Source organism: Apus apus, chromosome 3, assembly GCF_020740795.1.
Source record: "Apus apus isolate bApuApu2 chromosome 3, bApuApu2.pri.cur, whole genome shotgun sequence".
Taxonomy (NCBI): Eukaryota; Metazoa; Chordata; class Aves; order Apodiformes; family Apodidae; genus Apus; species Apus apus.
The window spans coordinates 105190636-105214743 of record NC_067284.1 but is presented as its reverse complement, the minus strand read 5'-3'; the positions used below and the strand labels follow the sequence as shown (position 1 = coordinate 105214743).

At 44.6% G+C, this 24108-nt stretch overlaps 1 protein-coding gene across 8 annotated transcripts in view; it reads right to left on the bottom strand.

The window, feature by feature from the left end:
* The window catches only part of EXTL3 (exostosin like glycosyltransferase 3), a 132562-nt gene that overhangs the window by 39369 nt on the left and 69085 nt on the right, over positions 1-24108 (bottom strand). For 7 of the 8 annotated variants that reach the window (XM_051614340.1, XM_051614333.1, XM_051614335.1 and 4 more), the window contains one exon: positions 23653-23755. The exons of the other annotated variant lie outside the window; for it this stretch is intronic. The gene's annotated coding sequence lies outside the window, so the exon portion shown is untranslated. The remainder of the gene's footprint in view (positions 1-23652; positions 23756-24108) is intronic. 8 annotated transcript variants of the gene reach the window in all.

Here is a 24108-nt window from a genome sequence, read left to right as displayed (position 1 = left end):
CTTGTAATCTGTAAATTCAGGGGATAAACTGCATCCCCAGCTTTAGGAAGCTTTTATCTAGACCAAGGAACATTCACCCACATTGCAGCTCCACGTGAAGCCAAACCTGGTTACAGCCATGCTCCCATCTGCAGCTGGAGCACATGTGGGTAAAGGGCCCCTGAACAAACTGTTGCAGAGAGCCTCTTCATGTGCCCACTCCAGAAAACCACATGTGCTGAAGAAGGCACTGGCTGACTCATGCTTAGGGAAAGTATCACGTACATTCACCCTGCTCTTCTGCACTTTCACTATGCTGCTTCTCTGCACCCCTGGAAATAGGTTGCAAACAAGGACACTAGCTTTGCACCATGCCTGCTACCTTCTCTCCAGCCAGGTGTCCTCCTGCCCTGACAGCATAGGACCAGTGCTCCTAGTCTAGCATAATTTCATTTTACCAGCTTCACAAATGCATCTCCTACAATTCGGATATCTTTTTGGGAAGGAGAGAGAAGAAAAAAACCTACTGCACATGCAAATTGCCCCCACAGCTCAAAGAATCCCAGACTAGTTTGGGTTGGAAAGGACATGAAAGACCATCTAGTTCCAACCTCCCCACCATGGGCAGGGACACCTCCCACTAGACCAGCTTGCTCCAAGACCCATCCAACCTGGCCTTCAACACTGCCAGGGATAGGGCAGCCAAAGCTGTTCTGGACAACCTGTGCCAGTATCTCACCACCCTCAAAGCAAAGAATTTCTTCCTAAGATCTCAACTCAGTCTCCCCTCTTGCAGCTTGAAACCATTCCCCCTTGTCCTATCACTCCGTTCCCTTGTCAAAAGTCCTTCCCAGCTTTCCTGTAGCCCCTTCAGGTCCTGGAAGGTGCCCTAAGGTCTCCCTGGAGCCTTGTCTTCTCCTGGCTGAACAATCCCATCTCTCTCAGCCTGTCTAAAGAGCAGAGCTGCTCCAGGCCTCGCATCATCTCTGTGGCCTCCTCTGGACTTGCTCCAACAGCTCCATGTCCTTCTTGTGTTGGGGACCCCCAGCACTGAACCCAGCACTGCAGTGGGGTCTCACCAGAGTGGTGCAGAGGGGGACAATCCACTCTCTCACCCTGCTGGTTACGCTGCTGGGGATGCAGCCCAGGACACAGCTGGTTTCTGGGCTGCCAGCACACATTAACAGCTTGTGTTGAGTTTTTCGTCACCCAACACCCCCAGATCCATCTCCTCGTGGCTTTTCTGACTTTCTCTCCTTTGCAGACCCTCCACCAACCTTAACTGTGAGAGCAGAGATGGGTCAGAGGTATTTGGGGCATTTTAGAGGTAGCACTTGAGGACAAATCCTTTGAGAGCTGCTTTCCACCCCGTGTTCTCAAGGGCAAAGGGTGCTCACTCCTGCAACCACAGCATCTCTCACCCAGGGTACTCCAGCACGCAACACCCCAGGGAACCAGCCCTCGACCTTTGCTCCCACCCTGGAGCCACTCAGTGCCAGGACCTGCAGGCATCTGTGGTGGCAGCTAGCAAGCCTTCCAGGGCTCCAGCACCAGCAGAAAGAAGAAGCAGTCAGAGGTGGGGAGTGCCATTAAACTGCAACTCTGACCACTACCTGCTCAGTCAAAGCTGGCCCTTCTGATAGGAGGCCAGAAGATACTAAAAAGTCAGCTGAACAATGTCCAGGTTCAGAGACCTCCAACCTAAATGATGGTATGTTTCTATGTCTGGGCTCTAAAGTGGCAATCATTCCAAAATCGGAGCAGAAACCTAGAGTCAACATGTCCTGAGTCTGCCCTCAGCTTTAACATTGCTTCTCTCCAGCACCCAGGGAAAACCATGCAACCTCCATGCCTCATTCTCCCTCTGCAAAGCAAAGGTGAACTCCAACTGCTTCAAGGTGAAAAAATGAAGAACTGACAGTCTGGCTTACGGCTTTTTGTTCCTTATCTGGGGCACAGGGATAAGAGCATGGCCCAGACAATGCTCAGTACCGTGGCAAGCAAATGGTACAGAAATGTCTCCCCCAGGTACTTCCTTCTGCCTGTCTGCTTTGCCCTCTATGAAAAGCAGCTGCTCAAGGTCTGTCATGCTTTTCAGCTGAGGTTAACCAACTGGTTCATGAACATTCATTTATTCTGATGAAATTCTTAGACAGTAAAACTGCATCCAGTTTTCAGAGCTCAGGTAATAGAGGTGCAGAGAAACAACTTGCCCAAGGTCACCCCAAAACCTGCACCAGCTTGGGATTGACTCCAAATCTAATTGCCCTGTCCACAAGATTGTCTGTCTGCCCAGCCTGCTTTCTTCCAGTGGTTTCCTTCTCTGGTGCCTTCTTGCTTTTTGCATAGTGCATTCTGAAATCTACCTTACATATAAAGCTTTTAGTTCTTAAATTTATTATTTAGTGTTGTTTTCTGGTGATAAACCAGCCAAATTTTTAATTTATTCTTCTAGGCTGCACACAAACATTTCTGCACACAAATCCCCAGCTTAGAAGCAAATCTTTTTATGTTCACCCCTCTCCAAATCTCAGAACAAGGGACCACAGGGCAGAGCTTTACAGTAAACCTGGTAAATCTGTACAACCACACAATGGCTGATGTTATTCTGTTCACCTTGCTCCCATTTATAAAGTGCTTTAAGTTTTTTTGGGGATGCAGGAAGCAAACCAAGGAAGCAGGTACTCAACTCCATCACATGCAGCGGCACAAGATACTCCAGGAGTAGGTGTGTGGCTGATCTTTTGTTCACTGCTACAAGGGATAAATTAGGAATGAGAAGAGGGGAAAGCTCTTCTTGCTTTTACCTTGAAGCAATTGATGAGCAAGAACTGTTTTGAGGTAGAACCACAGTGAAGTCAAGTGCTTTGCATCATATGAGAGAAGAACCCAGAGGTCAACTCCAGACAGGAGGAGAGGGCTGGCTTCCCAAACCTCAGCCTGAGACAGCTCAAGTCCCTGGTATTCTTTGTGGTTTTCAGCCCTAGGTAGCTCAGGCACATACTTTTTTTCCCCAAGGCAAAAATAAAAACCTCTCTCCCCTCCTTTAAACACCATCATCACCACTTTCTTGGCAGCAAATAACCACATGATAGAATTCAGGCTCCTGCTCTGTGACAGACACTTCAGGTCATAACTAAGCACAAATTTACTACTTTCTTTGTCACTGTGGAAAACAACCTGTCTCTATGGGTTTTCTGGAAAGTTTTCTCATTTCCTGTATGCAGCAAATAAGCTAATTCTGGAGAATGAGATCTCCATCGAGGGGCATCTAACAAGCATGAAATCGTATGAGTAGCTTCTCATGAACTTCAGCAGGCAAGGAGGCAGGTCAGCTGTCAGAACTCATGACTGAAGCACGCCAAGAGTTTACAGCCAGGAAAAGCCTATAGAAACCAGGGATCCCCAGCTAGGACATCTGAGCAAGTGCAAGGACACTAAATTTGTCAGTGCTACATGGCCAAATTAACCAGGCTAACCAACTCCAAACATACCTTCCCTCCTTGTTTATCTCTTTCACACACACCTCATCTTCCCATTTGTACCTGTGCATCTAACACCAGCCTCTACCCTCCTCCTAGAGAAGCCCCTGATGCATGGGGTGGGCAGGCACACAGTCTCATTAGCCAGCTGACGGCCTTCTGCACCTCTTGGAGAGTGCTGCATCACCTGGGAAGTGGAGGCTGCTCCGCTTCAGACAGCCCAATGGATCATGCCAAAAAACTAAATTACCTGACACACTGTAATCACTTATTTATGTAGCAGGCAGATTCTTATCCGTCACAGTTCATTACAAAGCAAGACAGAAATTCAGAGGCACAAACACAACTATTGCCAGGATTCTATTAATTTGGGCTAGCATCAAAGAAAGTCCTATAGGTGAAAACCCCCCTCTCATTACCAGACACCCAAGTCACATAGTCCCAAATTAGGTGAGGGACATTAAATGCCTTTCTTCTGCACTCACAGGCGTGCAACACAGCAACCCAGTGGCACAACTAATCTGCATCTTCATAATCTGCAGACACTTTAGGAGAAAGATGTCACCATGCCACACACCATCAAGCCACCACCTCTACTGGACTTGTGTAAAAGCTGCCCCTCTTTAACAGCATCCCAGCCCCAGTATGGCTGTTTTACCAGTAACTGGTAGCACTTGTGCATGAGTTGGCTTTGGAACGTGTTTATTTGTGTAGATCTGGCCACATCCAAGAGCAGAAACATCCTCTGCACAGACAGATTGAATCACAATTAACTGCTTCTGGAGAAATCACACCTCCAACAAAAATCAAGCCCATACTAGGATGTGCTGGAAAGCAGGCTGTCCTGTCCACATTTTGGTGCAGAAAGATAGTTAAGCTTAAGATCAGTCATGGGGAAAAAAAAAAATAATCTAAGGATATTCTTCCCTTTATTCTAGACTTCTGAGAAAAGGTGAAGATGGTCCTTCTTCTTTCTTCCCCATCACACAAATGCCTCCAGCTTTACCAGTCCTTCTGGAGTGTAACACACAGTGTTTTCTTCCTACTTCTTTCTTGGACCACCCAGGAGCTTCTTTCATGCATCAACCTGGCACTGTACCTTAGCAAGCCTTTTTTAAAGGCCCGACTCAGCAGTGAACCAAGTCATGGTGAACATGCACATCTGGCCACTCTCCTCCTCATCTGTTTAACCTGCGAGCTCCCCAGGGCATGGCCTATCCATAAAACACCCAGAGAGCACCACGAAGCGCATCTACAGACCTTCCTGTGCAAGGTACTCACATGCTAGCAAAAAGCAACTCAGTGTGTAGCATCCTTGCTGTAAAAATGTTGCTGGCCTAAGCCCTGTGCCAGATAAACTCTCATGAAACCAAGAGCCATCACTGGGACAAGTCCTTCAGGTAAGATCTCTGCGAGCTAAAGCACTACCATGATGGCTGAGATAAAGAAATGAAAGCTAATTACTGTAGTCATGCAAGGCAAAGAGGAACCTGTCCAGGTGACTTAAGTTGGCCTAACAAACCAGATGTTTCCAGACAAGTAATGAGAGGCTGTGCCAGACACTTGCACTACACAGGTTATGATGTGGAGATGTGGAAGTGGCCAAATACAGCAACTTCAAAATACACCGAATGAAACACTATGCCTGAAGCTTGTGGGTGTGCTTAACGAAGTTATTAACCAGCAGAAGAGAGTATGACAGAAGATAAGCACTAGCAAAATGCATGATAATTAAATTTCCACAAAGTGAAGTTGCCATTTGGATTTGAAACGCTGGATAATTTGACACACACTGTGTGCTGTTCTGTCACTGGTGCCCAGTGCTTCCCTTGCAACGTATCATGAAGGAATATAAATGGCAAACCTAGTCCCAAGCTGTGTGGCTGGAGAAGACTAACAACACCCAGTCCCTGGAAAAAGCAGGATGGGAGACAGCAAGCTCTATTCAGCATGTGTGCCCGGCATGGAGACTGCTCCTACAGTAACAGTAGGTAAAAGGAAATACAGAAACAACTGGTGGACACTGTTCTACACAGGCCTAAGAAACAGGTCAGGGAAAGAGGGATCAAAGGAACTTGGCCCAAGCTGGAGGTGAAGGAAGGAATTAACTTTTCACCTGCATAAGGTAGACTCAATCACTGAGCAAGATTAGATGGGTTTTGGAAAGCCACAGATTATATAAATTAAGCTGAGGCTCTGATTGAATCTATCTAGAAATAAATCGATCAATTAATATACCTGCTTGCCAAATTTTGAATAATGCAGTATTATACTTGTGATTAGACAACAAAAGGAGGCCTCTGGTCTGGAGCAGCATCCCTCCAGCCCCAAGCTTGTGCCATGCTGAGGGTCCCAACTGGGCTGCTCTCTCCCTACAGCTTCACTGTTGCAGCCTGGGCAAGACACAGCCCAAACAGACTGTCTTCCTTTTAGCAATCCTCAATGTCTGAAACTTAACAGCAAAAAAACCCCACCAAAATCATTAGTACCAAAGTTTCCTAGGTTTATGAAAATGCCATCATATATATAATTTACGTATTATTTCATTTTATTTGGATTTTTCTGGTTCTCAGCTCATCATCATTCCACTCTCCATCATCTTCGGTAAGTCATGGGTAACAGGAGAGGTGCCTGAGGACTGGAGGATAGCAAATGTCACTCCAGTCTACAGGAAGGGCAAGAAGGAGGACCCGGGTAACTATAGACCGGTCAGCCTCACCTCCATCCCTGGAAAGGTAATGGAACAACTTGTCCTTGGCACTATCTCTAGACATATCAAGGAGATGGGGGTCATCAAGAGCAGTCAACATGGTTTTACCAAGGGTAAGTCATGTTTGACTAACCTCATAGCCTTCTATGAGGAAATTACTAGGTGGATAGATGATGGTAGAGCGGTGGATGTGGTCTATCTTGATTTCAGTAAAGCATTTGACACCGTCTCCCACAGCATCCTTGTAGATAAGTTGATCAAGTATGGGTTTGATGATCAGGCAGTGAGGTGGATCAAGAACTGGTTGAAAGGAAGAAGTCAGAGAGTTGTAGTCAATGGGGCAAAATCTAGTTGGAGGCCTGTGACTAGTGGAGTCCCTCAGGGGTCGGTACTGGGACTGGTGTTGTTCAACATCTTCATCAACGACCTGGATGAGGGTACAGAATGTACCCTCAGCAAGTTTGCTGATGACACCAAGCTGGGAGGAGTGGCTGACACACCAGAAGGCTGTGCTGCCGTTCAGAGAGACTTAGACAGGCTGGAGACTTGGGCGGGGAAAAACCTGATGAAGCTTAACAAGGGCAAGTGTACAGTTTTGCATTTGGGGAAGAAAAATGTCATGCACCAGTACAGGTTGGGGGCTGACCTGCTGGAGAGCAGTGTGGGTGAAAGGGATCTGGGGGTCCTGGTAGACAGGAGGATGACCATGAGCCAGCAATGTGCCCTTGTGGCTAAGAAGGCCAATGGCATCCTGGGGTGCATTAGAAAGGGTGTGGTTAGTAGGTCAAGAGAGGTTCTCCTCCCCCTCTATTCTGCATTGGTGAGGCCGCATCTGGAGTATTGTGTCCAGTTCTGGGCCCCTCAGTTCAAGAAGGACAGGGAAGTGCTTGAAAGAGTCCAGCACAGAGCCACAAAGATGATTAAGGGAGTGTAACATCTCCCTTATGAGGAAAGGCTGAGGGAGCTGGGTCTCTTTAGTTTGGAGAAAAGGAGACTGAGGGGTGACCTCATCAATGTTTACAAACATGTAAAGGGTGAGTGTCAAGAAGATGGAGTTAAGCTTTTTTCAGTGATGACCAGTGATAGGACAAGGAGTAATGGATACAAATTGGAGCATAGGAGGTTTAAGGTGAATATCAGAAAAAAATTTTTTATTGTGAGAGTGACAGAGCCCTGGAACAGGCTGCCCAGAGAGGTTGTGGAGTCTCCTTCTCTGGAGACATTCAAAACCCACCTGGACGCCTTCCTGTGTGATGTGCTCTAGGTGACCCTGCTCTGGCGGGGGGGTTGGACTAGATTATCTTTTGAGGTCCCTTCCAACCCCTATGATTCTATGATTCTATGATCAGCAACCCACCATAGTCTGGGAATTTTTTTGTACTCCCATGTCTTACACAGCATATTCCTCATGGAACTGCTGCTTCACACCTCTGTTATGGCCACTTTAGTGAAATGCTTTGGAATCCTTCAGAGTAAAAGGTAATTCTAACAACAATAAGGACTGGGAATTCAGGGATATCAGGCAAAGTACAGCAGGGCTGTTTAAGGGCTGCAAACTTAATATGCAAACACAGCACTTCTTTTGACCTCAAAAATTTCTTTTTAGGATAAAATAGAGGAGGTCTTAAAATAAAAAAAGTATGATGAAATGCTTCAACCAATGGCACTGCCGCATGGAGCCTGTTTCTTAGCATTCCGAAGCAGATGTGCTGCACTCAAAATGTCTTTGTCTATTAAAACTGTGTCAGCTTCAGAGACTCCAAAACTCCCTGTGGCATAAACAGAATTTCTAATGAACAGCTGCAGGATACAGGAGTAACCGTGCAAAACGCAGCTGCTGAGATAATTCTCTTTGCCCCTCTCTCACCACCTTTCCTCTGCTGCCCGAATCCCACCTTCCCCCGTTTGGGTCTCTCCTGTCCTCCCTCTCAACCCCACTGCCTCACTGTGTCTTCTGCACCCTCTACAGGTAGTCACTGTCAGCCCATCAGTTTAATTCTTCCATGTCCCTCCTCATGCTTCCCTGTGACCCACCTCCAGCCTCCTTCTTCACAGCAAGTCAGCTAACGACGCAGAGCAGTTTGAGGGCAGACACCCACCCCTGGTTTCCTTTATTGACATTTACTATTTCCAAAGCCTGTGATCACAGCTCATCTTAGACTACATCTTGCTGCGCCTGCACATCTCCTGGTCTAACAGCGCTGCGGTCTGATGCAAACCCGTCAGTGCTCTCAAGTCTCTCCAGCCTCTGCAGAGTTTTGCTGCTGCTTCACCTGCTCGCACGAAGAAAGTGCAAAAGGGAGAAATAAAGGGGGGGGGAAAAACCCTATCACGCCAAACCCCGTAATTCCACAGAACATGAGCAGTCCTCAGGGAAGGATTCAGTCAGAGTAAATTGAAACCCGCTAATAGAGCTTTTAGCATCAGCACTGCCTTCCAGGCCAAGGCTCCAATGTGACTTCTTGTGTGAGTTGGTTTATTTTTTATTTTTTTTTAAATCCTCTGCCTTTGAAACCAAAAACCTGTGAAGCATACATACAGCTTGGTCCAAAAGCACTTCCCAGCTGCTCTCCCAAAACCTAACGGTGTCCTGTTAGCTAGCAGGAGAAACAGCTGGAATGATTATTAATTTAGTCAGGCACTTGTAATGGTACCTGCAATGCTCAGCACTGTGCTCAGAGAAAAATATAACCTGTTGTTCCAGTGCATCCCCAACAAGTACTTTTGGGAACATCAGCACAAATGATGCTTGAATTCTTACTGTTTGATGCCTTTAAGCTTCCATGGGGTTCTCCAGTACTCTGTAATGAGCCTCGGATTCCTATTATCAGGACATGTATGTATAGGGAGGTAATGCTTTGGTGAGCTTTATCCCTCTAATTTGAGTGAAAACAGCTGATAGGTTCAAAAGTTATTGGAAGACTAACAGGTAAGAGCAGATGTCAAAGGTCTATTTTATTAGGACACTCTAACAACATTAAAGAGTGTGTAATGCTAAAAAATACTGTCTTTTAAAAGAAATCCTTAAATGGTATTGAACCCAGGCTAGCTAAATACCTTGTCGGTTTGAGACAATCTGTCTGATGTAACCATGTAATGTCCAAATGCTTTAGCTATTCATCCACTGCAATAAGTGGTGAGGCTGGTGCTGGCATTGAGCAACTTAAACCAGCCAAGTTCTCACAAAGTTAATGGCTTAACAGCTTCCCTGGGTTGGGAGCAGGATGTGCAGGACAGATCTTATTTGTAGCTGACAGGGCTTTGAAGAGCTGACATCACTAATGCACTTCCATGGCCCACAGGAAAGACTTCCAAAGAACCTGTGTGCCATGGATACTGTGGATCTGCTCTGCACTTTGGATATTGCACAAGTAATCTTCATCATGAGCAGCCTCACCTGCCCATTCACAACAGAAGGTGAAAAGAATCCAAATGTTAGCAGAGGGAGTATACTTGGGAAGGCTGAAGCTACTTTAGTGAGGATATGCCAGGTTTAAAAATACTCCAGGCAGAAATCTCCAATGCACAATAGCTATTTTTGCTGCGTAAGTGGTGCCAGATATCCCTGGAGCAGCTCAGAAATGGGCAGTGGGACACTTTGCCAGCACAATGCTTGTGCAGATGAAGCAACTGCTTCCAAAACAAGCTGCTGTATCCCAGCCATCACCCCAAAGATCAGACCATGTCCAACTCATGCCAGTTTCAGGGACCATTTGCAGAATAGATGTCGAGAGGCCCTAATGGACAAGGAAGCCTCAAATGTCTGTTCTGGCCATTTGCACCAGCTACTGTGGACACAAAAAGATGATCTAGCATCTCTCATGCTGTGCCATCTCACTCTCATCTCAGTGGCTTGAGCCATAAATGTCTCAGATTGCACAAAAACATTGCATGGGACAGCACAGAGATCTCCCTTTTATGCTTAATAGCATTGGCTAGTGTGTGAATTAACTTGCCATCCACTGGACAAAAGCTGCTCACATCCAGAGTAAATACCTGATGACCAGCCACGAAAAGGGAAGATGTTCCCAGGGCCTGGGAAAGCTGCTGGTGAACACACACTTTGAAGGGCTCAGCAGCACAGACACCAGCTCCAATGCAAATGTGCCAACAGGCAGACCTGAAGGCATCAGCTTGGAACAAAGTCATTAAGATAGCCACAAAATTCACAACTCAATTTGACCACTGTATAGAATCCAATCAAAATAATAAAAAGCCATGAGAGTGGCTATATTAGATCAAACCAATGATCCATCCACTTCAGCCTCTCACTCCTGAGTGCTTATTTCCAGCTGCTTTGGTGTAAAATACACATAAATCATTCTTATAAATAAACTGCTGTGTGGCTATTTTCTCCTATCCACTAGCAAAAAGGAGTTACATGAGCTCTTGAAGAACTGAAGCTGCCCACCAAAATATTTTTTGAAACAATCAATCATGTATGTTCTCATCTGTACAAAGTCTAAACTGTTAGGAAAAAAAAAAAAAAAAGGAAAAAAAAAAAGAAAATAAAAACTACACCAAGCACTTGGTTCCATAGCTTCTGGCAGCAGTGGGATCCACAGCTGAGCTCCACATGTGATTTCCTTTCATCAAATGTAACCTTCCCTAATTCAGTCTTGTGCTCTCTTCCACAGCATTACACATCTCTAGGTGGTGGGTACAACAGGACTCTCACCCAGCTCACTACAGACCCAGAAGAACAACAGTAAGAAAGCCACTGGAACAAGTCCTGCTGCCTTACCTTCTCTAAGATGTCCGATATCCCACAACATGCTCCTCTCTGACCTAGGCAATATTATATCTTTCAATCCTTGTGATCAACAGTGTTGGCAGAGAAGTAGAAATACAAGGATCCTACTGCCCAGGGATAATTTCAGCATAAATCTGCACTTCTGCCACTGTCTCATCCTTGCTGATAGGCATCCTGGTTCTCCAGTACACTCCTTTTCTGGAGTAGCCCTCCCTCTCTTTTATCTAATGTCCTCTCTAATATCTAGGTTCTGTTTCTGTTCCAGTTATTCCCAAATTTGTGCCAAGCTCTTCTTTTTTTTTTTTTTTATTTAATTGCTCTCAATATGTCACTCTATATTACTCAACAAACGTGTCAATGCTGTTGCTTAGCAGACCTAACTGTGCTTTACAATTTAAGCCTGCTTCAGGATCAAGTGTTCCCCTTCCCAGTGGTCCCTGGATCAGCCAGAAGTTTGAGGAAAATAAAAATGTCTGATTCTAAAGGCAGCCCAGCAGCCTCCCTAGGAAAGTTTCAATAGAAGTCCTTAAAAAAAGAAAAAAAACCCAAAACATAAAAAAACCACCCTAGAAGGAGAGGAATTCTGCCAAAAAGCCCACCCAATTTTTCTTCTCAGTTAGGAAGCAGTAACAGGTGCTATTTGTCTTCCATTTTCTACTTTGTAACCACAAACTTCAATAGGAGCCCATCAAGTAGATGATCATCAAGAACTTTGAAGACAGTCCTAATAGGGAGCTAATATCAGCTTTCTCCAAGCAGCAAGCTAATTTTAGGTAATAGCCTTCAACTGCTCTATAACACCAGGTGAGAGCATGTTCTGACCTTTAAAATTAGACTTGGGTCTTTGCTGAGAAAGAGATGATAATGTGCAACTAAATCACATAAGCAATGTTTTCTGCTTTGGGTTTTCAAGCCCTCCAACCAGCAATGGTGCAAGGTTCAGTCACTGCACCCCACAGACTCCAGCTCTCACAGTCACATCTGAGTAACTGGAGTGCCTAGTATTTCTGCACAGCATCAACAAGCTCAGCACACAAACTTAGGGAGAGGCAGAAGCTGTCCCAAAATGCTTCTGAAAAAAGACTAAGCAAAACCAAGCATGTCATCCTTCTATGATCCACTGACGCAGAATCAACCCAAATGTATTGTCTGAGAGCACACTGAAACCCGCTGCGTGGCCACTAACAGAAGCCAAGTCTTCTGCACATTCACCCAAGGCTTGAACCATGAGGTTGTCTCCACAGAAGCGTCTCCACTCAAGGCGTATTTTACATGTTGCCCCTAAGCTGACCTCATCTTCTGCCCCCAAATCTCCAACTCAATCATCACCCTTCAGCCCTCCAAGCCAGGCTGGTTTAGAGGGATTTATTTCCTATAAACCAATGCCATCATGACAATCTCCAGCAGCTGCTAACTCCAGATTCGGGACTCCAATTCACACCCGAGAAAGCAGGTTCACAACCTTGGAAACTGATACCACAACCTGAGACAACCCAACCCAAGACAAAACTTGCAGCAGGACCTGCCAGAACAGCTGCTGATGGGTTTCCCAAAATAACCCTTTCTGTGATGCCTGATGCCCACTTAATTACAGCCACCTAAAAATAGCCCTTCCCATTTGGATTGATGAAGAGAGCTGACAGAAGTGAAAGACACTCATCACTCTGCACACACACAACACTAAAAGAGATAAAATACTTTTGAAATGCAGCATAGGGAACAATCCCATGCTGGCCCTGAGAGAGCCAGCTGGATGGCCCTAATGATTCCTCTCCAGCAACAGCTGTGACTGCATTTATTTCCTTTTTGTGTGATTAAAAAGAAAGAAACGGATAAAAGGGAGAACAAAAAGTCCGAGATCTCAAAAAGCACTAAAAATAAAACCGTTTGTATTCATTTGGCACCCTACCTTGACAGCATTTTATAGATGATAGCCAGCAGTTCTCAATAACGCTAAAGGAAGACACAAGTGATTTATATACAAGGAAACCAGGGCACGGTAATGTTAAAATAGTGGCTCAATCATCAATAAAATCAACAGCAGGATTGGCTTTAAAGGGCAGGCGTTCCTGATGCACCTTCTTATAGTCATGCCACAAGAACTCTCTCTATTTATTCTTCATGGAGCCAACATAATTGTTTCCATTGCCTGGCAAGTGTAAATCGATGCCGAACAGTTCAGCAGCTCCGCACAAGGAGTTACAGTCCATTTAGCTGATAAAAGTTAACCCGTTTGCAGAGCCTCACAGGGAAAACGCACTTTTTCAAAATTCAAACATACAAGTTTAGCAGCAGGATGCCTGAAATTAATCCCTTTATTTAAACACTAACAACTTTAAGTGTTTCTAAGCAATAGCAAAGGCTTTATTAGCTAAGGCAATGAAAGCCCATGAGCAGCTAAATCAGGACAAAGGCAAGGTTATCTGCAGTCAGTTTCCAAGAATTAACTTTGATAACACAAACTCGCTCTTGAGAGGTAGGAAAAAAAGAGGACAGCAGCACAATTGGTAAAGTTGCACTTCCCATGCCCAGCTGCCTGCACAGCACCTTGCTGCTGGCAGAAGTCTGCGGGCAGGGATTGATGGTGAGAATCTTCCTGGAAGCCATTCCCATGGCCATGAAGAACAAGAAGGTGACTGGGGACAGCACAGGTGTACCATGGGCAAACTGTACCTCACCAATCTGATTGTCTTCTGTAACCAAGTGACTGGCTTGGTAGAACTGTGAGACCCCCCTGCAGTGCTGGGTCCAGTGCTGGGGTTCCCAACACAAGAATGACATTGAGCTGTGGGAGCAAGTCCAGAAGAGGCCACAGAGATGAACTGAGGGCTGTAGCACCTCTGCTCTGGAGACAGGCTGCTGAGAGAGTTGGATAGTTCAGCTTTGTACAACCAATGGTGTTACAGAACTTAAGCAAACAAATAAAATGAAGAAAGGCCTGGAAGGGCAGGTAGATTAGTTTGAGAGTGTACATTTTTCACTTAAATGTGTTGTTTAAGATGTGTTTCAAGATCCACAGCATTATATATGGAAGGAACCATATATTTTAATAATCCTAGTGTTTTTGAGATATTCAATAAGTGAAACAGAAGTAGTAAGAGGTGTACACCTAAGGAAGTGGACAGCAAAACCCAGTGTAAAGAAAAAAAAATTGTCTGAGGTCTCACAAGGATGTAGCACTGATGCTATCCCCTACTTCACTGATGACCTAGAAGAAAATGTGAAGTCACTGGTAATAACATTTGCATATCAAAAAAACATGGCATGACAACCTCAAATTAGTTTTAGAGTCTGATCATAGGCATTTCTTTAATCAATGTATTTTTCAATACAACCAAATACAAGGTCCAATTTGAACAATTAAATTTGTCAGATACTTCTACCACAGATGGGAAATTGTACTCAAGAAAGTGGCAACCACAAAGCAGTCCAGAGACCAACAGTGGCTCATCAGTTCAACAAACCCATGTTAAGGTGTTTAATAAAAAGAGGGTTAACACTTGGATTAGAAGCAGCAGGTGACAGTGGGAGGTGACATGCTGGCTGGCGTGAGGAGGATTTGCTACACTGGTTCTCACATTTATGGTTTGTTTCACCTCAACAAGCACATTGATATATCAGTGGCTTCAGAAAGGAGCTAGTTAATAATTAATTCATGGTGAGGGACTTGAGCCAGAACAGGTTGACCTCAAAAAAACGATTAAGAATGTGTTTAATCGTGATCTAAAAGTACTGTATTTTTACTTAGTCAACCAGCAGCTCTTCATTTAAAAACAAACCAGAACCCAACCCCTAACTAATTACAAATGAGCTACATGTTTAGTATGCTGCAGCAGCAGTGCTGAAAACATACGGGTGGGTGAGGAGGGAATATTTACAACTAGGAGAGGTTCCCACTTAATAAGGCATGCTTGAGTCTGCCTTCCCAAAGCTTTGTGCTCATGTTGGGTATAGGAATGGGATTTTTTTTGATGGGGAGCAATGTGTGAAGTTTTTATTTTGCAAGTACAGTGTAAGTAGCCAACCTGGGGAGTTAGTGATGAAAACATAAATTCATGACTTGCCAGATGGAATACTGACTGGGTCCAGTTCTGGGGTCCCCCAGCACAAGAAGAACATGGAGCTGATGGAGTGAGTTCAGAGGAGGCCACGAGGATGATCCAAGGGCTGGAACACCTCTGCTCTGCAGACAGGCTGAGAGAGTTGTTCAGCCTGGTGAAGACAAGGTTCCAGGGAGACCTGAGAGCACCTTTCAGTACCTGACGGGGCTACAGGAAAGCTGGGAGGGACTTTTGACACGGGAATGAAGTAATAGGACAAAGCGAAATGGTTTCAAGCTGCAAGAGGTGAGATTGAGATGAGATGTTAGGAAGAAATTCTTTGCTGTGAGGGTGGCCAGACATTGGCCCAGGTTGTCCAGAGCAGCTGTGGCTGCCCCATCCCTGGCAGTGTTGAAGGCCAGGCTGGATGAGGCTTGGAGCAACCTGGTCTAGTGGGAGGTCTCCCTGCCCCTAGTGGGTGTTGGGACTAGATGATGTTTAAGATCCCTTTCAATCCAATCCATTCTATGATTCTACTAGTGGACAGCAGTTGAAAGTTGATTACCTTGACATCAACAAGGTTTTTAATGTAGTCTCATATGACTGGATATACAGAGCAAAAAACCAACTAGAACAGAAGCCCGCAGAGGTGGTAGACCCTTCACCCCAGCAACAGCCAAACCTCAGCTGGACAAATCCCTGAGCAACCTCATCTACTTTTGCAGCTAGCTTTACTTCAAGCAGAATGCCGGATTAGAGATCTCCAGAGGTCCCTTCTAAGTTGGTTTGTCCTTTGATTCAAAGAAATACCACAGACATGGTTGAAATCTTTCCTAGAAACAGAACTAGATAAAGCTGTAATGCATAATAAAAATACCTCTTCATAAGCTCTTCATCAAATTGATGACCTGGTGACACACAGAAGTCTCCCAGCACACTGGGCTTCCTTCTCTCTTAACATTTACATCTTGATAGATAAATATATCTGTTCAATTAAGACACATTACCACTTACACATTAAACTCTGAGGTGCTTTAGTGCTATCTTAACACTCAATACCTGTAGGAGGTGATAATACATTAATGAGAGCAACACTGAGAGATTAAGTGGGTTGGGTTGATATTAAAATACATTTTAAGAGACATCCTTTTAAGGGTTTCTCTGCTCCCATCTCTCTTCAAAACCACTACTTCATCATTTCCCCAAATCCTTTGATGTATCCAACATGCAAAGAAATACACAGTGTGCACATCCCAAGTGTGCTTTAGCGGGAGGAAAAACAAATGGATCAGATGGTGCCTTTGAATTCTAGGTGTCACCAGGTTTTGCTTGTATTTAAAAAAAAAATTTAAATGTCTTTTGTTGTTCCTGGAAAGTGAAACTATTGAGTTCCGCCAAAATCAAAAGCTCCCGTTGAGGTTTGTTTTCCTTCCACCTTATTCTAACAGCTGGCTTGCCAAGATCCATAGCAGAAAGAAATCTATAGTTCCTAGATACACATTTTGATGGAGTTTCAAAGTGCAGAGCAAAGTCTTCATCCTTAGTATGGTTTTGCAAGTCTAATGACTGTCTTCCTGATTTTGCCGGGCCTGATCCAGAAGGCAAAAAACCCCAAAACTCACAAGTCACTTTTTTTGCTGACCAGGATTATCCAACGTAGTGTGTATCAGCAACCTTCAAGGACACGGTATAACACACAGGAATGGAAATCACAAGTGCCGAATGCAGTTCCCTTAAATCCTCTAAGCCTCTGCTTCTTTGCTGTAACAGCCATTTAGAAGTGCTGATAAACTCACTTTTAGATTATTTTCAGAAAACTGAAAAGTCAGCAAATGATTTTGTAATTAAGACTGTCACATAATTCTTAGCTTGATGCATAACTCAAGCCTACACCACTGAACAGACCAGGAGGCAAGGATTATGCTGGCTATTTTGAGATGTGACATGGCCCATGGGGTCACCAGGCCTTGATGACAGATCTCTTAGAGCTACATTTTCCAGCCACATGTTTTTTGCAGCCTCACTGAGCCCTGACTACCCTTCTGCAAGCACCTGCAACCCTTCTGCAACCCTTGGCCACATTTAGCAATAGAGTTGGCTTCTGTACAGCGCTCCACACTGGAGAACTCCTGCTTCACCTGCTCAGAAGTTGGCTCTTGCTCAGAGTGGCTTTGCAGATGAAGAGTGAGCATTTGCACTCTGCAATTCTCAACAACCCATCTTTGCATCTAAAATGCTCCCGACTCTTCAAAGTCAACATGAAGACAGACACTGATCTTAGCCAGAAAGTCTCCAGTACAGTGAGATTATTCTAATATGAACCAGTGGAGGGCAACCACACACATAGACAAGAATCAGCATCCTTCTGCCTAATACAGAAAAAAAATGCACTTTCTCCCTATTTCCAACCATCAGAAGAGTTTAAGTGCATGAGCTGTAATGAGCTACCCAAATTATACACTATCAGGAACAGATCGGCACCTAGCAGGTCTTCAGCAGACAAAATTCTTACCCAGCTAAGCAATAAGTGCAAGACATTAGGAAGAAGGCAGGTGAAGGTTGCATGGGTCCCGTGCCACACAGATAAGCCAGAGTGCTTCTAACTCACTGAAGGCAGCAGTGCTTCCACTCCAGACAGCAGCTTCCTTCATGCTGTCCAGAAACAAAAAGCTAAAGCAAGGTTCTATCTTCAGAGGCCTGACAAAACAGCAAGTCAAACCAAGTAATGCTTTAGCGAGCAGTAAACCAGTAATTTCAGCTGAGAAATTGAACAGTCACAGTGTTTTGGAAAAAAGCCAGGTTGAACATCAGTAATTCTGAAGTCCAGTCCAAGGAGATCTTAAGCAGATAGGGAAGAAAACACTCCTTCTCCTTCACCACCCCAGCAAGCTCAGACCCCTTCCCACAGCCCAACTAAGTGAGCATGTCCCTGCTGCAGCCAACTCAGAGAGCAGGCAGAGCAGTGCTGCTTAGTGTGCCACTTGGCCAACTGAACTGGTAACACCCCAAGCTTGTCCAGACAAGTCAGTCCTTGTACATGCTGCTGACCTAAGGAGAATACATCAGTCACAGCTGGTAATTTGGGTACCAGAAGCAAGTAAACTGCTTGTGAAATGGCTATAAATAGCAAAGGGACTGAGGATATTTTCTCCCTCTCATGTATGCCTGCCTGCCCTGCTTGCACAAACCCTTCAGAGCCTGTATCAGCTTGCTCTGATGCTCTCCTGGTTCAAAATAAGCAGGAAATTGAGGGAAAAGGGTTTGTTCAGTAGAGTCCAACAACTGTAACTTTTATAGCTTGGGGCAGGATATCCTGCAAGTAATGCCACTCCCCAGTACTTAGTGGGAAAACCCAGGGAAAGGCAGGTGATTGTGGGAGAAGCAAGGGGTGACTCAGCTCTTCACCCTCTCCTTTCTCCTTATCAGCATTTCAAAAGCACAAAGCACTGGTATTACAGGGGTGAGAGGGAGATTCACTCAGTACATGACATGGAAAGTTAACAACCCAATCACCTCTGATTTTTAAGGATACTAATTTTTTCATCTTTATCATGTTCTGTTGTAAAAATCACTTTACTATCTCAGCTACTCTGGGATGCTGCTGCATCATCATCTGAGAAAATCTTGTTAACAAACCATTATTACGGGGGGAAAAAAGAAAAAAAAAAGAGAGAAACACAAATTGGTGCTTCTCTGGCCTCCAAAAGATCTTTCTGCACTCAAACTTGTTTTGGCCACATGGATTTTAGTTGGCACAGTTTGCGTAGGTTATGCACAATACCCCAAGCACAGTGCCACAGCACTCCTCCTCTGCGTGCCAGTAAAACACTGTGGTCTTCCAGCCAGAGGTGGTTTTCAGTATCATTATCACTGGAAAAAGCAGAAAAAGGGGCTCTGCGTTTTTGGTCCAGGCTGCCACGGCAGCAAGGCTGCACCAGTACATCTGCCTGTTCTCTGGCCCAAAGTCCAGCTAGGGTACACCAGTCACTTTTGTGGTCTTAAAACTTTCTCACCATCCTGAACACTGTGGCCACATCTGGCCTGCCTCAAGGGTTTGGTTTCTGGTTGTGCTGACTTCCCATCCATAGCTGGGGATCATGTGGGTCAATGACAGCTGGCTGAGGCCACTGAGGGTGGGTTACAGCTTGGGCAAGCCAGTCCCAGCACCCAGGAGCATCCCCTCATGTCCAAGTGACCAGGTTCCCAACGCTGAACCGTGCATCTCGGAGCAGAGCCTGGTCTCGACAGCCCACAGCTGGGGAAGGATTTGGAATCGTGATGTTACACTAGTTCACATAATTTAATAACAAATAAATACCCACGAAACACATGGGAAGGGTTATTACTTCAACATGTAGAAAGGAGACAGTGAAGTGACAGGGAACTTCACTTCCCATCTTTTGATGGGATAATACAAACCAGAAGAGCAGAAAGAAATCCAAAACATCATTTATCAAAGCAGCAAGAGAATTTTCTGTCAAAGAAGAGATTTCACGAGGATGCTTTTAGCATAGGTGGATTCATGGCAAAACAATGAAGCAATGCAAAAGATACAATTGTTTCTTTGCACAGAGCATGGAAAGCTTTCAGAAGCTTTAAAAAATTAGAGCTGCTTATGTTTAACAGCTAAAATGAAAAGGTGGGAAGGGAACACCTCCCTTGTGCAGTTCTCTAGAAGCAGAGCTCATGATTGTAGTCAGCAGGAAACAGGCTGCTCACTGAGCACTCTTGGCACCTTCCCTCCCACTGAGCTGCAGGCACAGGGGAAGCTCAGCAATTTGCAGAACTGGGTCTTTGCTTTTGCTCCTCTCGCCTCTCTCTTTCTCCACGTACTCTCCATCTTCCCTTTGACACACACAGATGGAATGACTGACGATAACATCTCAATTAGGTTATTTGAAGCCTTGCTACTAGCTACTCTAAATGCAGGCACATGAAGCAGCAGGATTCTGCTGGTGACATTTGGACCACAAATGAAGTTCCCAAGAGTAATAAACAATCAGGTAAAAAAATCTGGAAAGAAATTACCCAGCACACCTCGTCTTCTTGGCCCCCATGAGATCCATATAAAATGTGTTAATGCATCTGATTATGATCTAAATTATGTACAGAGGCTCCAGCCAAGCACTCTGTGAAGTTTCTTTATTGTTAAGTTGGAAGCTGTTGAAGAATGGTCCAGTCATCATGTTTCAAATTAGGTTTGGGAAAAAACTTTTCCTACTTCATTGCTGGCTCAGAAAACGGGTTTGCAGGAAAAGGTCGATATGTGGTTTTTCTCTGCTGAAGAAAAAGCAAGAAAAGTGATGACAAAACAAGTGTCAGTTTGTTACCTGTTCTTCCTTGTATCATAACCTGAGCTGCATGGATTTGTTGTAAACAGACATGCCAGAAAATCAGTGCAGTTTCAGCTAGCTTTCTAGATGTTGTTTTCTTCTCCAAGAGGGGGGTATAAACACCAAGGTGTTCCCATGCACACCTACCATAGTCCGTAAAACTTTGAAAAAAAAAAAGTTTCTGAAAATGAGGAGTTTTATGAGAATGGCTTGCACAACACTATGTGAGACTTTCAGCATGCCTGTAAGGGCTAGTTGAGCTGTTGCTTACTCTTCCAGTGAATCACTTGCTTGGAGGCAGACAGGAAAGATGTTTTTCCTCCCAGTATGCTGTAACAGAATTGGAGCTTTACAAGAAATTCAGATACATACCTCCTAGGTATATATTCAATAGATAAAAGTTTGGGAGAGCACCCACAGCTTTACACTGCAAGCCCAACAACCTCACTTGTAGTTAAAATTCCACCAACCCAACCTGTAGTTTATTTTCTTGCTGTCATCTGACCAAGCCTTCACTGCCCTGATCAGCATCTCCTTTTCACTGCATTGCACATTTCCCAAGTTGGAAGTGAAGCCAAGGTCACCTTGCTCAGAAGAGGCTGCTTTTCAACAGGAAGGTCCCTGTATATTAAAGGTCTTCAATCTATTACCTCTGCCCTTCGAAACACACAGATGTAGTAACAACTGCATAAATTTGGACTGAATGAGGCTCTGTGGAGGAGAACTAGCATATAATAGCTCTTACATATTTATTTTTCTCTATGCATGCATATAAATAGATACACATACATACATATATATACGCTCCAGATATAGATATATGCCAGATAGCTGTTTGCACCTCCTCTCAAGGTGCACAGCTCATTTTGATATAGGGCTTAACACTTCATATTCATCGCTATAGCATCAGGCATAACAGGTATACTAAGGTAGCAACCATAACCAACCCCTCCAATGTGACAAGATGGTAATTTGATATGCATAGCAGCTGCTGGACACATTTAATAGTCCTCCACAGGATGACACTAGGAGTTCAGCATTAGATATCCATGTGCTGGGCAAGCCTTTCTCACCCAGTGTGTGTGGTAGAGGCCACATTTGAGCAGCTTCGCTTCCACCTCCAAACACCTTGATTCAGGCAGCAAGGAAAACAGAATGGAGAGATCTGGGCAGATGCTGAGCCTAAATGTTGAACTGAGAAGTCCTTAGCATTCACTCCTGAAACCATCAACTAGGCAACAAGGCAGTTATGGTGGTGACCAACACTCCTGGCTGCGGTGAAATTCAGCGCAAATATAAAGACCAAACTCAGGGGCTGGCACGTGTAAAACTCAGCCTGAGCAAGACCTCGTTATCAGCAGATCTGCAGGAAATGAGGGATCAGAACTAACATTTCCAGCCACCACAGTAATGTATTGGTTTAAACACCAAAAAAATGCTTTAATGTAGGATCTTAGGCTGGACCCCAGCCAGCCAACAGCACTGCTTTAAAAGGAAGCATTTATCTCTATGAAACACTTACTAAACAACATGCTAGGTGCTTGAAAATAAAGCTTTCACTAAACAACCAGATTTTAACCTAAAATTCTGCATGCTGGCTTCTTTTCTGCTGCAGGTAAGACTGGTTACCTTACACAGCACACTTATATCCTCTCTCTATTTAAGGAAAAAAAAAGATCTTCTCTTTCAGTTTAACTTGGAGGCAAGATGGAAGACCACAGCCTGGCCTCAAGGATGAGAGATGTTTTGAACTCTAAATCAGCAGGCTCTCACAGCAGATGAGCTCAAGGGCTGCTCTGGAATAAATCAAAAAGGATTTACTCTTTTACTGCAACAAAGCAGAAAAAAACCCCCTACATGTACAGATACGTGTTTGGGGGTGGGGAGACAGCTAACAAGTTAAAAAAAAAAATAATAAAAAAGGCAACTTCAGAGTGACAGTATGGTTAGATTGTCACAACCCCATAGGCTAAATGTTATCCTGCATGCTTGGATTTCCTGGAGGAAATCATCAGCACAGTTGATAAGTCTGTTGGAAGTTGTTCAACCCAAGTATATTCGGAGCAGATGCTCCAAATATGACACAAAAGGACACGGCACTCCTGGAGAAATCTTTTCACAGCAAGTCAAAACAGGGGCTTGAACTGGTCATGTGTCATTAGAGATGCAGCTCTGATTTTTTTTCACAGATTTGTAGAGTTCAAGGCCAAAAGGGACCTTGGGAGTGCACCTAGTCTGCTTCTTATTGTATCACAGGCCATTACGTTTCATCCAAGTTTTCTTAAGAGCAGGAGTGAGATCTGGCAGTCAAATCCCAACTTGAATAACTGTGGCAGCTCCCAGTAATGATCCATGTGCTACTTCCACTCAAGAACTGCAGCTGCCAGAGTAGCTTTGCATAGGATGCAACTGCCACTTGGTACCTTTGCATCCCTCTGCCAGAAAATGCTGCTCCCTGGCAGAGGCAGAAGTGACTCCATGTTCCAGCCACTTTGCTTCAGGCTTGACACCTTTGCTCAAGCTCAAATTCATCAGTAGCTTCGACAATACTCCAGTCTGCCTGAAGGAGCTCAGCTGAGGGCACAAAACCACCATTCTCTGGCTTCATTACAGGAGCAAGAGGAAAATTGTAAAAGGAAAGACATGCTGCTGGCAGCAATCCCCTGCCTCTGCAGTGAGACTGCCCACGGTTCCCAGCCAGCCACACACTCCTGTAATAGCTGTGCATCAGCAGCCCATGGATTAATCCTTACACAGTGAACCTACCTTGGTTACAAAGCTTTTTGGGGCAAGAATCTGCCCAATGAATGATGCTAAAGAAGGAAAAATTTCAGATCATGGATGCAGTCTCAAGAGTCCAGCTCCCCTCACTAAGCTGTATGCAGGGCTTTGGATCCCAAGTCACCCAGAGAGTGAGCCAGCAAGCTCACACCGTTAGTGACATTTAACACTGCTTTAAAAATCAGAATTTAAACTGCTGAAATCAAAATACTGTGAAATGCCACTTCTTCACATGTAGTTCAGCCAACTAAATTTGGCTACAACTTTCAGCAAATAATAGATTATTAAATAAAAGAGTCAATCCCCAAAAAGTCAAGTAAGGGGTTTGATTAAGACTCCACAGGTGACAATGTGCTGGTGTTGCCCAACTTTTTACATTCCTCATCCCACCATTTCTTTAACTTGACTATGTGGAGATGGAATAGTGTTGCAAGAAGAGTGCAGAGATGTTTTGCTAGACATGACATTTGATGCAGAGGTTTGGTAAGCCTTTTGTCACAAAACAGCAAGAGAAGAAGCAGCCTAATGCCAGACATGAAGCAGACTGACACTGCAGGGTTTGTTTGTACTTTACCTTCTGCACCTCAGCTCCTTGGTTCAGATCTGTCCTGCATTACACATTGAATCCTTCACTATTCTTCTTCCTTCTCTAAGTGCTGATCTCAAAGGTTCTTCTCCTGTTTAACACAAAAACACAAACAAAGCCACACGTACTTAAGAAATGTACTACCCATTGCCTAGAGGCATCACACAGAAGAGGCTGCCTGTTAGCACATTGAGTAAAAACAGTCCCTTAGAGACCATCTCTAAAGAGATCAGAGATTCATGATGTAGCTGGCCTTAAAGCTCCCACTGCCTTGACAATCTGGGCTCCTACGGAGTATCAGAGGCTGGAAGATAAGAGCTGAGGAGACAGGCATAGGATTAGGCCCAAGGCAAAGGACAACTCCTCGGGTGCTATGATGCTTGATACCCAGAGGCTCATATGCCTCTGCATGGCAGAGACTCAAAAGGGAGTGCAGGGCCTCTA